The 13,996-nt window shown below is 34.4% G+C and overlaps 1 protein-coding gene and 1 non-coding gene across 5 annotated transcripts in view; one reads left to right on the forward strand and one right to left on the reverse strand.

The window, feature by feature from the left end:
- The window catches only part of FBXW7 (F-box and WD repeat domain containing 7), a 227,545-nt gene that overhangs the window by 171,289 nt on the left and 42,260 nt on the right, over positions 1-13,996 (forward strand). The gene's annotated exons all lie outside the window — the stretch shown is intronic.
- LOC128776740 (U6 spliceosomal RNA) lies at positions 4,897-5,003 on the reverse strand. The gene has a single exon (XR_008421918.1). It is a non-coding gene; the product is annotated as a U6 spliceosomal RNA (small nuclear RNA).

Below are 13,996 nucleotides of genomic sequence, written 5' to 3' on the forward strand. Positions count from 1 at the left end.
GTAGCAAGTCTGGTCTTTTAAAATGTCTTGATGCCTGAAAGACATTTCATGAAACTCAATATCTGTTTCATGGAACTCTTAGGCAATTAGAAATGGATGGATGTTTACTTAACATACAGAAATATGAAACCTTTAAAAAGCCAGCATCCTCCACTTCTCTCCCAGATTGGTCTATTCAGGTGTCCACCAACTATATTTGTGCTTCTGTCTTTCTAGATCCTTTATATGACCTCACAGTCTAGCTTCCCTGTCTGGTTGGAACCTTTCTCCTGGCATTGATTGCATCTACCTTTGTCCTCATACACCAGTGGAACATATTGTAATTGTTGCCATTACCTTTGGCCCTTAGGCATATATGTACTGCCCAGTGATGTTATTTGATACCTTCATATAGTTATCTTGTCTCCTCAATTAGGCTATAAACTCTTCGAGTTCAGAAATTATCTTTAATGTCTGTCTTTTTATGCTCCTAGTGATACGCAGAAGAAAGTTAGTACAAATATTCCTATGACTAATTCGTTGAAGTGTGTGTTAAACTTGGAAGATTCTGAAGGAGTTTTTGTACTGTTAAGAATATGACATGTTTTTGTTTACTAAATGTTTTTAAATGACTTTGCAGCTGTGATTTTGAATATTTCATTTTCTAAATTTAAATAAACTCAGATACAGTTTGACACTTAATTTTAAAAGTAATTACTACTTACCAATTTTGAAAACGAAGGAGAAACAAACATAGGGTAAAGTCATTTAAATGGCTACTTTCAAGAGTCTACAGTAGCCCAAAAATGTCAGAAAATGCTGAAATAAAAAAAAAATATTACAGTACTTTGGACAAGAGGAAGAACAGGGTGGTGATATGAGCAAGTCTGGAGAGATATTTTAATAGGGTACCTTATTATTATTATTTTTTGAGTAAACTAGTAAAATGTTACTTCCTAGGGTTATTTTCCTTACACATATATTCCATTGGAATTGGGGAAGAATTGACATTTTCAAATGATCTGATAGTCTTTATTATCACTATTTTATCAATAAAGGAATTAGTTACCACGTATCAGACCATTCTATTTTAGATCATGTCAGACTTTTTCTTCTTAGGAATGTTTCATGTGTCATGCATAAACATAAATAAACAGAATATAAATTATAAATTTTCTTGTGGTCTTATTCTATGTACTGTGCAAGGTACTGGCTATAAATAAAAAGGTGATGATTCTTCATCCCCGGTACCTGTGGATGGATATACAAAGGTGAAAAATCACAATCCTTTAAGCATCTTAGATAGTCAAGTGGTAAAAACCATAAACAAATCTTTATTGTCTAAAAAGATAATTGCTTAAATGGACCCATGTACAAAATACTGTGGGAGCACGAGAGGGTCACCGAAGTCTCAAAGCACATGGCTCAAGAAAGGCTTCACAGTAACTTTGAATCAAAACATGAAGGATGTTTGCTAAGCAGATGATCAGAGAAGTGATGGACAGAAGGAACCTATAGTATTGCTTGGGCTCACATCTTGGTGTTTCACATTATTTATACTTCTGCAAATTCACTTACCCCTTGACATGACATTTATTAGTATTAATATCAGCCAAAAATATGTATGAAATACTTAGAACAGGGTTGGAAATTTTTCTAGAACCCGTGGATATAGCAGTGAACTAGATGGACAGGGACCATGCCCTCATGGTGCTTAGATTCTACTTTAGGGAAACAGAGAAGTAGTTGTTAATGCCAATGTTTCGATGACAGTAAAATCAGGTAATAGTATATAGTCTAAGTTGGGATGCAGAGGAGGCACTATACTTTCCATATAGGAACTCATATAATCCTTAAAATAACCTTGTGAAAGAGGTGGTGTATTATAGGATCCCTGTTTTACAGATGAGGAATCTGAGGAGGCACAGGAAAGTTAAATAACTTGCCCTTGAGGTAATAAGCAATGGAGCTGAGATCCTAACTCAGGCATCTGGCTGTCATATCACAAACACTATGGTATACTGACCATTGTAAGGTTTGTTGAGTGAACAGATCCATCCTTAGTTGCCAAATGTTTTAAGGGTTAACTTTTGCTATGTAATGCTGGGTTTTTAAATATGTAATTCTTAGCTCTGTTCCCACAATTTATGATGGCTTCAGTATCTAACTCTGATAACATTGCTTTCTAGATGGTTTTTGTCATCAAGTGATGTCTTGGTATTAGGCTGTGTCTCAGTTGTCAAATATGAATGTAAAACAAATTATAATGTGTTTTAGAGGTCTACAACTACATTGTAGAAATAACTGCCATGAATTTCTCTCCCTTTTGTTGATAGATAACAATCTGTTTAAGTAGTTCAGTAATTTAACATCACAGGGCAAGGCTATTAAATTTAGTATGGGAGACAGATGAAAAATATGCTAAAAAATAAACTTGGTACTAAGTTCTGGTAATGTAAACATATATGAAATAAATCTACTGTCCCTTGTCTGCAGACCAGAAATCCAGCAAGTCCTGAGAACTAAGAACTTTTTTAAAGTTAACCAACTCTAACTGTAACTGACGTAAGACCCTTTTATTATTTATCTGAATGGTCCTATACTTTGTTGCAAAAATATTAATGTATAAAGTACTGGAAGTGTTCAGTAATACATATGCACTGTATTACTTTTCTAAACTCCAAAAAGTTCTGAAGTCAGCAATACAGCTTTCTGCAAAATTGTGGGACTCCACAGACCTTTGAGTTTTACAGCTGTCACCCACCTACAAAAAACGGAATACACTTTGAAATGTCAAAGTAGTCAAAGCCTTGTCTTAAGTCTCTGGGCACATGCATATTTAAGTACTGTAAAACATACCTTATATAAATGGATATCTAATTTTACTAACCTAGTTATAGGCAGCTCCATATAATATATAATGATAATTCAGAGCTTATATATTATTTTTCTTTAGGGATTAAATGCAACTCCTGTTAGCCAACTTATACATTAAATGAGGAATGAGAACCTCTACCACTGTTTTACTTCTTCTAGTATTGCTACATAAAACTAATAGCACTAAATTAATTTTTATTCTGCTAATATGTATTAGGCATACTTTCTGTGTGTGTTGCTAGTGTAACAAAGATGAGTAAGGCAGAGGCCTTCCTCGAAGGAGGCTATAGATGCTGTTCTGTCCAGAGACTTATCTCATTGTCCCCACTTTATGGTCACATATCAAAATCAGAGGTTAATTAGCTTATACAACAAATAAACATCTATTAATTGCGAGGCACAATTCTAGGCACTTTAGATACATTAGCGAACAAAGCAGAAAAAGTCCTACCTTTTATAGAATTTAACGTTTCGGTGACCCTGAGAATTCTGCCTGGGTGGGGACAGCGTGTTTGGTGTGCTCCAGTATATAGTGTGTCACCAGACTCCTTTATTCAATTGTACGCTTTTCTTTTCTAAATCAGCTGAGGGTAATTTGTCTTATAGTTTCTCCATTTGTTTGTATAGATACTACATACATGTGCATTCATATACAGACACAGTCTTTCTCTGACTTGATAGGATTATGTTGGTAATTTTATTGAAATGTATAATCTACTGGTTTTCAAATACTGTTAGATAGTATCTAGCACAGAATAGTATTTTGAGGTCCTGAAAGATTAAATACGATTCTATTTTCTTCCATTTTTTCATATTCTTGGAAGGAAACTTTAATATCCTATCAAGCTCACCTAGTGATTTCTTTCTGGATTGTTCCTGTGTCAGAATTAGAGTTCTTGGCCCTATCTGACTTGTGGAAAGTTGCATAAATTAATGTGTGTCTCACATATAAACCAATTATATAATGATAGATATAATTTATAGGAGATGTATTTATGGTAGATATAAATGATAGATATAAGTTAAGATTTTTTTTTAATATTATAGAAACTTTACCATAGAAAGTAAGAGCGGAAAGGACTACCATTTATGGTGAAGCCAATGACATTCTAAATGTTAGAAGTTACAGTTCAGTTATTTCCATGATGCCGCACATCTCTTTATTTGCATATATAGTGTTTTATCCCTAAATTGTGAAAAGTAAGATAGGTTTTTTTTTTTTAAAAAGTGAATCTGATACTAGGTTTCTCTTGTGACTTTGGTAGTATCTCTATATATAAATGTTTATATATTTATAAACTTTATTAACAGGGCTAGAGGAAGAACAATTAACAATAAGTATTTCTCAAACATTAATACATTAATACTGACTCCAAAAACACAGAGCTAGTTATTTGTTTCTGATTATTTTATATTTTCACGTATCTTATATTTGAGAGAAAAAATACAATTTTGGGTGAAATTCTCTTAATTTTTTTCTCCTTGCTAGTATTGAAAATGTAAATCAAAACTTGTAGGTTATTCCTATATTTAATTACATTTTTATATGTGGGTGATTACGTATAGTTCACTTGGGCACAATTTAAGCTTAAACAGCTTTTCAGTATTCCAGAAAAATCTCTGCATTATCACTTTGGATTTTAAAATGTCCTTGTTACTACTAGTTTGAACATGTAGGGGCAGTATAGTACTGTTTTTGTAAATCTTGTGTGAATTTGTGGGATTTTTGAATTGGTTAAGTGGTGTTAAAAGTTCGTACTTCTTTGAGAAAATGCAGTTGTATGTCTTATTTTTTAAGGGATGATTGGGAGTATTTTATTAAGTTGGAACTATTCTTTCAATTCAGGTTCTGATGCATAGTATACAAATCTTTTATGTTAGGGAAGCTCATGACCTTGTTATATTTGAAGTCAAGGAATATGTTAAGCTAACAGGAAAAGTACATTTTTATAGTTATACAATGAAATGAAGACAGGTAAAGTGGATTTACAAAAATATGCAAAAATAGTAAAATCAGTGCAATTTTGCTCTTTTTGTTTTTTTAAATATGGAAGCTTCAGGAATTTGTGTGTCATCCTTGTGCAGGGGCCGTGCTAATCTTCTCTGTGTCGTCCCAATTTTAGTGTGTGTGCTGCTGAAGTGAGCACCAAAATCAGTGCAATTTTGCTCGTATTCATCCTGTACCAGCCTTTTCAGACATGAGTGTTTAACTATGAGAATCTTTTAAATAAAGTCTTAATTTTTGAATCTAACAAGTGAACACAATTTAGGTTACTAAACAGTCTTATTTTAAGTTTCTTTAAGAAGTATTTTTTTTTTCAGTATCAAAACGATTCGGGTTATTACAAAATTGATAGTTTTTTTCCCACTTAAATTGATTTACACTTAAAAACAACTGACCACTTTTCTATTTATTCATTCAATAATTGCTATGAGTCAAGGACTGCTTTAGGCGTTTGGAGTACAACAGTGAATGAAACAGACTCAAATCCTCATCCTTGTGGAGTTTATATCAGAATAGCTGAGTGCTTAACAGCATAGATGATGGAGTCAGTTAGACTTGGGATTGCATTCTTAGTTTCACCACTTACTAAGCCTCATCTGTAAAATGGAGATAGTAGAAGTACTTACTTTCATAGGGTTGTTGTAAGAATAAAATGAAATGACCTATAGAAAGTATGGTTATGTAATAAGAACTTAATAACTATTACGAAGTCCGCATAAGGCTTTTTCAGTGTATTGGTAAAAGTTATAATTAAATCTCCTTATATGATAGTACTTAATTTCTTTTACTTACAGTTAGTGTTTTGAATATTTTTTCATTTTTAGTTTGTTCAAACTGTGAAAGAAAATGCTTAGCACCAATTTTAAATGGTCATTTTCTTAAATAATTTCCTGAATGACTGTTAATCTCTAAATGGAAAGCTACTGCATGTGAAAAATTAATGTGATTTGTTCTACTTACATTATGTAGATTCATTCACTGTGACTATCATCTATGTAAAAATTAACCCCATTATGTCTTCCTAAATTAAGGTAACCTGTGCTATCTTAGTATTTTGTTTGGAGTTTCTCAGATGTTTAGAATAAATGTGTTGGCTTCAATACCATTAAATTAAAACAATTTAAATCGCTGTATAAGAATTAAAAAGAGTGTATTGATTCACATATTATGTTAGCTGCTAAAATGTCTAGTAAATAGTTCCCATTATGATTTTAAGCTCTGACTCCATTTCTTTCCCTAGAGGCCTCAAAATAAGTTAATTAAGAAATGGAACATACTTGCTAACATATTTGAAAACGAGCTTATCAAAATGGCCCCTGGTATATCGTTACTGTATAAGAATTGAGACTGAAAACATTTAAGGACTTGATTCACAGGTCTTAACAAAAGTTCTTAGAGATTTAGATCTGTCTTTGGTACCCTGTGCTGCTCTTGGTTCTCTTTATTTTTTAATTGCGCGGAAACCCCATATTTAACACATATACATACATGCGTGCGGATGTGGCACACGCACACACACCTACAAGCACTCCCGGGCCCCCCATACACGCAAATGAAATTCTCACCCACCCCACCTCTGTTGAGTAGCTTATCTGCTGTGTTCATGCTGCAACTGCTTCATTGAGGGGAAGTGTTGTTCCGCTGTTTTCATATTAGCTTTGTTATCATGCGGTATTTTCAGCTGCTCATACTCATTACCATACAGCTGGTATGTAGAGAAGACAAGGAAGCAAGCAGAAGTTGTACTGTCTACAAGAATAAGAAGCTCTCTTGCAGATGGGGTGCTGGCAGATGGGGCATGTGTTTGAACAGGTTTTACTAATAACAGAGTGCATTAAAAATCATTCTGAGAAAGTCCTAAGGTCAGTGCCATGAATTCAGAGCTTGAGAGGTTGTTCAGCTTTTTGTAGACCTTTTTAGAATATTAATTAACTCTCATACAAAAAAGTAATAAATGGCTAACCACAACATCACCCAAAATATTTTTTGTCAGTTTTTCCTTTTTCATTTTAGTATATTTTCTCTTTAATGTAATTTACAAAGCATTGATACTATTCGCTAGTGTTTCTCATTATCTTGCACTGTATTTTGTAGTCTTCAATATATTTACTTAAAATTCCCAGACCATGGTTATATACAAAAGTATATATACTTTGAACAATGTAATAACATTCTTCAGTTATAATATATACATGTTAAAATATTTCTTAGAAGATGAAAACCAAAGAGGATTTAGAAATGCATATATATAGTGTTGACTCCAGTGAGGTTTAAGATGAATTATGTTCTATCTCCAAAGTTAGATGTGAATGGTATGCCCCAAAATGTATCTTTTGTTAAAATTATCATGAAATTATTATGAAAATGCTTTTCATATTCACAAAACCAAATGAAGTAGCAATGAAATAACTATCAGGAACTTTTTTTTTTTTTTTTAAATATTTCAGTGGGATCTTAGTCCTTTTGGCCCTTTTCATTAAGTGTAGTGTTTCTTGCTAGATCCTTTCTCAATAGGAGGTCATGATAAAAAGCAACTAAAGCAAAATAAAGATAGGTGGTTATGTGTAAAATGCATAATATTCAATTTAATTTTAATGGAAATGTCACTTAGCTTGCTATTTTGTTCATAGAGATTAAAATATATATTGCCAAAGGTTGTTTTGTCTTTTTTTTTAAGCAAATATTACTTAAAATGGTTTTGGTAACTCTCAAAAACTTTCCATGCTTCAGATTTCTTGTCAGTAAAATGGAGATTCAAAAATGATATATCTTGGGTTAATACCAATGAATAAATAAAATACTGAGACTGTGGGATATAGTGTACATTAAGTGTTGTTAAAACTGTGTATATTCCTGGGGCGCCTGGGTGGCGCAGTCGGTTAAGCGTCCGACTTCAGCCAGGTCACGATCTCGCGGTCCGTGAGTTCGAGCCCCGCGTCAGGCTCTGGGCTGATGGCTCGGAGCCTGGAGCTTGTTTCCGATTCTGTGTCTCCCTCTCTCTCTGCCCCTCCCCCGTTCATGCCCTGTCTCTCTCTGTCCCAAAAATAAATAAAAAACGTTGAAAAAAAAAATTAAAAAAAAAAAAACAAACTGTGTATATTCCTTTTAATAGTAAAAGTTTATATTCTGTTGGGCATTTTTAAAGGTACAGGAAGTTCTAAACCAGGTTGGTTTTTTTAACAAAGATAATTGCATTTTTGTTGTATATCAAACTGTATATTTTCTTTCAGTTTAGTTTATGCTTGAGTTGTGTAACTGATAAATATCTAGAAAATTGTATTACTTTTCCCTGAGGGGGGAATATACATATATAAATATATAAGATGATATAAATAAAACTATATATAACACATACTAAATAAATAATATATAAAATATGTTACTCACCTACATCACCTTCCCTTGTATTTAAAATTATATGAGTTTTTTCAAATTATGCCGAAAATTAACTTTTACGGTTATTTTTTCTGTAGTTTTGTGTCATTATTGACTAAAGTATGTGTTACATTGCTCATTATCTCATTCAAATATTATTTTTTTGATACCCTGTTAAGTGCAGGATACCCTCACCCTATGTGAGGAGTTGATGTAAAAGAAAATAGAAGTGGTCACTGCTTTCATAGAACTTACAGTTTAATAAGGGACATGACATGATTAATGTACCTACAGTGTGACAAGGCGTTGGGTCAAGCACTGTGGTTAACAGCTTTAGAATGGGAGGAGGTGGCTCAGAGAAGGACTATACACAGATGATTCCCATGTTTTCATCTCCAATCTAGACCTTTGTTCTGAGCTCCAGAGCTAGTTGGAGCATGATATCCTCACCTGGATGTCTCAAAGATACCTCAAATCAAATATGACCAAATATGGAATTCGTGATCCTCCCTACCCCAGGAAAAGCAAACAAACACTCTTGTCTAGTATCCTCTCTCATGTCCCATCCAGTGGGAAACCTAAGAACCATAAGAAACCTAAATGTCATCTTTAATAATTCCTCCTCCTTTACTTTTCATGACTAGTCAGTCTGTCATCAAATCCTATTAGTTTTATGTCCTAAATGTCTTGTAACTGTTCACTTCTACCCGTCTCTGTTGCACCTAGGTAGTCTCACCCACTGTTATCTCTTGCCTGGCCTGGTGGAATAAATTCCTCACATAGTGTCTCCACATCCACTCTCACTTCCGTTCTGTTTTTAATACTACATTTAGAATGATTTTTCAAGAGGCTTATCTGATTATTTCTTTCCCTTCACTAACATGCAGCATTAGCTTTTCATTACTCTTATGGTAAAGACCAAAATCCTTTATGAGGTCTTGCATAATCTAGCCCTTATCTACTTCTCTTAACCTCATTTTGCACTTGCCATAGAGCCTTTATTTGTGCCTTGCAGCCATTAGGGGTGCCCTTCCCCCACCACAACACACTTTAGTCATTGCTTCTCTTCTCTGAAGAGACTGCTTCTTCTTATCTGAAGAAGACTTCTCTTCTCTGAACCTCTAGAATAGGTCAAAACCTTAACATTACACATTTTTCTAAAACTCTATAGCATTTACCATAGTTTTACTTTGGCTTTGTTTTGTTTGTCTTCCTCTCTTACTACACTGTAAACTGTAGCCATGAAGCTGAGACCATACTTAATTTAACTTATGTGTAATAGACACCCAAATAAATACTGTTGAATGAATGAGTGTGGGAAATCAAAATAACCATATAAATCTATATTTGTTTTAATTACGTATCCCAGGTAGAATAACAATTGGAGATAGTTGAAACAGTGTAGGATAGAATCACAGAGATAGGCATGTGTTATCAACACTGATGTTTACTCCTAGGAAGTGATAACCACACATGGATCAAACTGATACTAAAGATGGATTGTTCCTTAAAAAAAGATGTGTGTGATGAAATTAAGAAACAGGGCCAAAGTGATAAAGTGATAACTGCATTTTGAAGCATATGTTTGATACATACTCCAAAAAGTGCCCCCTCAACACTACTACGTATTAATAAGTTAGGTATTTTTAGTCTATTAAACTAAAAAATTCAAAATCAAGTAAAAGTCTTAATACCCTTTTAAGGGAACTTGAGGGAATTAAGTGTTGTGGGGTTGTGATAAGCATTTAAAACAATTTCTTCAGTGTTATGATACATAACTTTCGTCAGTTTTCTATAGTGTTCAGATCATTTGGGTAAGGGTGAAAGACTATTAGCCCTTTCAAAAGGACTTTCCAATGAGAGACTTTGGTGTATTCTGTTCTCAGCTTTTTTTCATTATTTCATGTTTTAGAGATACAAAGTATAGGACATGAGGGAGTGAGGAGGGTAGGCTATGGTTCTTGGTGGGGGAGGGGGGTTAGGAAAGGAAGCAAACCCATGTATTATTGTAAACACTGTTCATCAGATAGATTTTCTTTCACTGTGCCTACTGATGGCTGCCTACCTTCAATATAATGTCAAAGATAATGGGAGCAGTTCTTCACCAAGGGGGCATTGGCAGTGGTGTATTAATTCTTTGTCAGGCTGCTCTTGGTAAATTCCCGGAAGTAAAGTGTATCAGAGTACACAATTAGCTACCTAGTTTGTCTCTTCTTTCTCAATGTCTGCTGTGATTCTAACATAGATCTCATCTATAATCACATATTTGGATACTGAAACAGCTCGGGAAACATCCTAGAGATTTCTTTAACTACCAGTACTTCTTGCTATGTATGTAGAAAACACTATTTCATTTTCTGTAAACTGGAGACCAAGATTTGCCTGTGTTCAAATCCTAGCCACCCTACTTAGTTGTCTAACCTTGGGGAGAAGTTACTTAAGCTCTCTGTGTCTGTTTCCTCATCTGTAAAATGGGATAATCATAGTACCTATTTCACAGGGTTGTTAGACAGTTTCAATGAGTTTATGTAAGTACCTAGAAGAGTGCCTGAAGTTCTCTTCTGTGTATACTTCATTTTCTTAAGAGAAATTTTTTTTTAAAGAGTTGCTTATTCAAGTTTGACTAGTTTACAGTATTTTTTGATGGTGGGCAGTTAAGGAGTATTCAAATCAGATTAAATGTAGTGTTTGTTTTTCCTTTTTCCTTAGGTTTAAAATATTGCCATCTGTGTTTCTTGAAAATATCTCTTCCTCTTTCTAGCTCTATGCATTGTCATATAAATTAAGCAATTTCATCCATCAATTATATTGATTCGTCTTTTTTTTTTTATTGACTTGTCTGTTCTTCCTCCTGAATTGGGAGTTCTTCCAGGGTAGAGGTTACATCTTGCTCAGTTCTTTTTGCTTAGTGTCTGGCTTTTAGTAACCCTGGCTAAATATTTCTTGAATGCAGCAGATCTAGAACTACCAAAATAAAATGTTTGAATCACTGTTTGGTTTTCTTCTCCCATCTTGTTTCATTGTTTAGAAAATAGAGAACCATTATATGACTCAGGATTCATTTGGATGAGACTCATAATATTACAGTGGAATTTGAGGTTAGAGGCTCCCCATAAATTTTTCTCACATAATTTCCTTTTTCTGTGTTCCCTATATAGAAAAACAAGTACAGTACATTTCACAAAGTTAAAGTCTTTGAAATAAATGAATTGGTGGAGTATAAATGACATCTTGGTCTAACAAAATCTTTTTTTTAATGTTTATTTATTTTGAGAGAGAGAGAGAGAGCGAGTGAGCAGGGGAGGGGTGGAGAGAGAGGGAGACAGAATCCCAAGCAGGCCAAAACCCATGAACCATGAGATCATGACCAGAGCCTAAATCAAGAGTTGGATGCTTAACTGACTGAGCCACCCAGGCTCCCAGTAACAAAATCTGCTTATTGCAATTGCTTAATAAAAGCTAGTTAAATAAAAATGTCTGAAAAATACCATTTAATTTTAATCTGCCCTTTACATTGTGATCATGATGATTAACCTGTCTTTATTTAACATCTCTTGAAAGTTATTCTAAGTTCTTAGTATGTTGTTTTGTCTCTTGATAGAATAACTTTTCAGGAATGTCTGAAAATGAAGAGAGGGGTGTGTGTGTGTGTGTGTGTGTGTGTGTGTGTGTGTGTGTGTGCATGTCTTTATCACAAAGGCTAACAAAATATTACAACTTTAAGAATTTTCTGTAGTTCAACATCTTTTTGCTAGCTTTGACTTCATGTAATTTGGTAGATTTAAGCTATTCCTCATAGGATTTTTTTTTTTCATATTGTAAAAGTTTGAACATGTATTGACTCAGTTAAAAAGAATTTAAGATTCAATTTCTTAAAGTGTTCTCAAATCACCATGTAGCAGGTCTCAACAGACCAGCTGTATACACAGAGCAGATCTTAAATTGTAATGCACATTTGTTTAGTAGTCATTGTGCCATGATTACACACCATGAGTTCACACAACTGGAAGGAAACTTATGATACCCATCCTGCAGAAAGAACATTTTAGAATCCTGTATCAAGTGCGGCAAACTTTCAAAGTTAGTTTTTAAACATTTGGAGGCCTTGAGTATTTATAGATAAATATGTTCTTAAATATTAAAGAAATTTAATAAAGAAAGTGAACTTAAAATATATCTTTTTAATTTTTTTTTAACGTTTATTTTTGAGACAGAGAGAGAGCATGAACAGGGGAGGGTCAGAGAGAGAGGGGGACACAGAATCCAAAACAGGCTCCAGGCTCTGAGCTGTCAGCACAGAGCCTGACGCGGGGCTTGAACTCACGAATCTCAAGATCATGACCTGAGCCGAAGTTGGAAGCTTAACCAACTGAGCCACCCCGGCACCCCTAAAATATATCTTTTTAAAACAATGTTTAATGTTTATTCTAGGGAGAGAGAGAGAGACAGAGATGGAGAGACAGAGACAGGGTGCAAGCAGGGGAGGGGCAGAGAGAGAGGGAGACACAGAACTCAAGGCAGGCTCCAGGCTCTGAACTGTCAGCACAGAGCCTGACGCGGGGCTTGAACTCACGAATCTCAAGATCATGACCTGAGCCGAAGTTGGAAGCTTAACCAACTGAGCCACCCCGGCACCCCTAAAATATATCTTTTTAAAACAATGTTTAATGTTTATTCTAGGGAGAGAGAGAGAGACAGAGATGGAGAGACAGAGACAGGGTGCAAGCAGGGGAGGGGCAGAGAGAGAGGGAGACACAGAATTCGAAGCAGGCTCCAGGCTCTGAACTGTCAGCACAGAGCCCGACACGGGGCTCGAACCCACGAACCGTGAGGTCATGACCTAAGCCGAAGTTGTATGCTTAAATGACTGAGCCACACAGGTGCCCTATAAATAAAATATTTCTATTCTAATAGTTTTGCCAAGATGTCAAAGTGCTCCTGACTATTGACCTTACATTCACTGCAAATAAAAAAAACTACCATAAATCGTATACCTTTTCACATTAACAGTTATTTTGAAAACATTTCCATGACAGGCAAAAATTATGTCAAACCTTACTCATGACCCATCTATTTCTAGTAATCTTTCTTTGTACTCTACTTTTATTTACTGAAACTTTAGAGTCTGTTGAAATCTCCTAAAAAGTTAGGGGATCATGTAGATGTTATGCTAGTCAGATAATTCTAGATTCTTTCAAAGCAATGAATGCAGTTTCTTAAATTATTGCTTTAAAATATAATTTGATGTTTCTGAAATGACTCTTTAGAATTCTCCTTTTTAAGTGTAGTGGGGGAATGATTACTGGGTTCTTCTCTCCTTACTGGACAGCTGCATCAAACAAATACTTAAAGAGCAGGCAAGGTACTCGAAAATAAGTAAAGAATTGATTAAAGATCACCATGATGCTAGAGCAAGAACCTGGTGTGATTTATGTTTCATATTGGCCTCGCACCAATATGGAACTAGTAAGTGTTTTTGAATAAGTGAAGTAAGTTTAAGTCCACAGACTTTGATTCATAGCTAGAGTTTTAAAAGATGAAAGTTATCCTTTCTCAGTTTAAATTCTTGTGGAAAATACGTAAGATGATTGAGATGAGAAGAGATGCTATATTTTAAAAAATACAATAAGTTTGAATCTGGACTTTATCTGCTAGTCAAATTTTATAATTGGACATAATTATCAAAATTGGGAAGCCAACCAATAAAAGATTACCGAGTTGAGAATAATGTGTATTTTAGATTAAGCAGATCTTGTGTGA

Source organism: Panthera pardus, unplaced genomic scaffold, assembly GCF_024362965.1.
Source record: "Panthera pardus isolate Hobbes unplaced genomic scaffold, ASM2436296v1 HiC_scaffold_13, whole genome shotgun sequence".
Taxonomy (NCBI): Eukaryota; Metazoa; Chordata; class Mammalia; order Carnivora; family Felidae; genus Panthera; species Panthera pardus.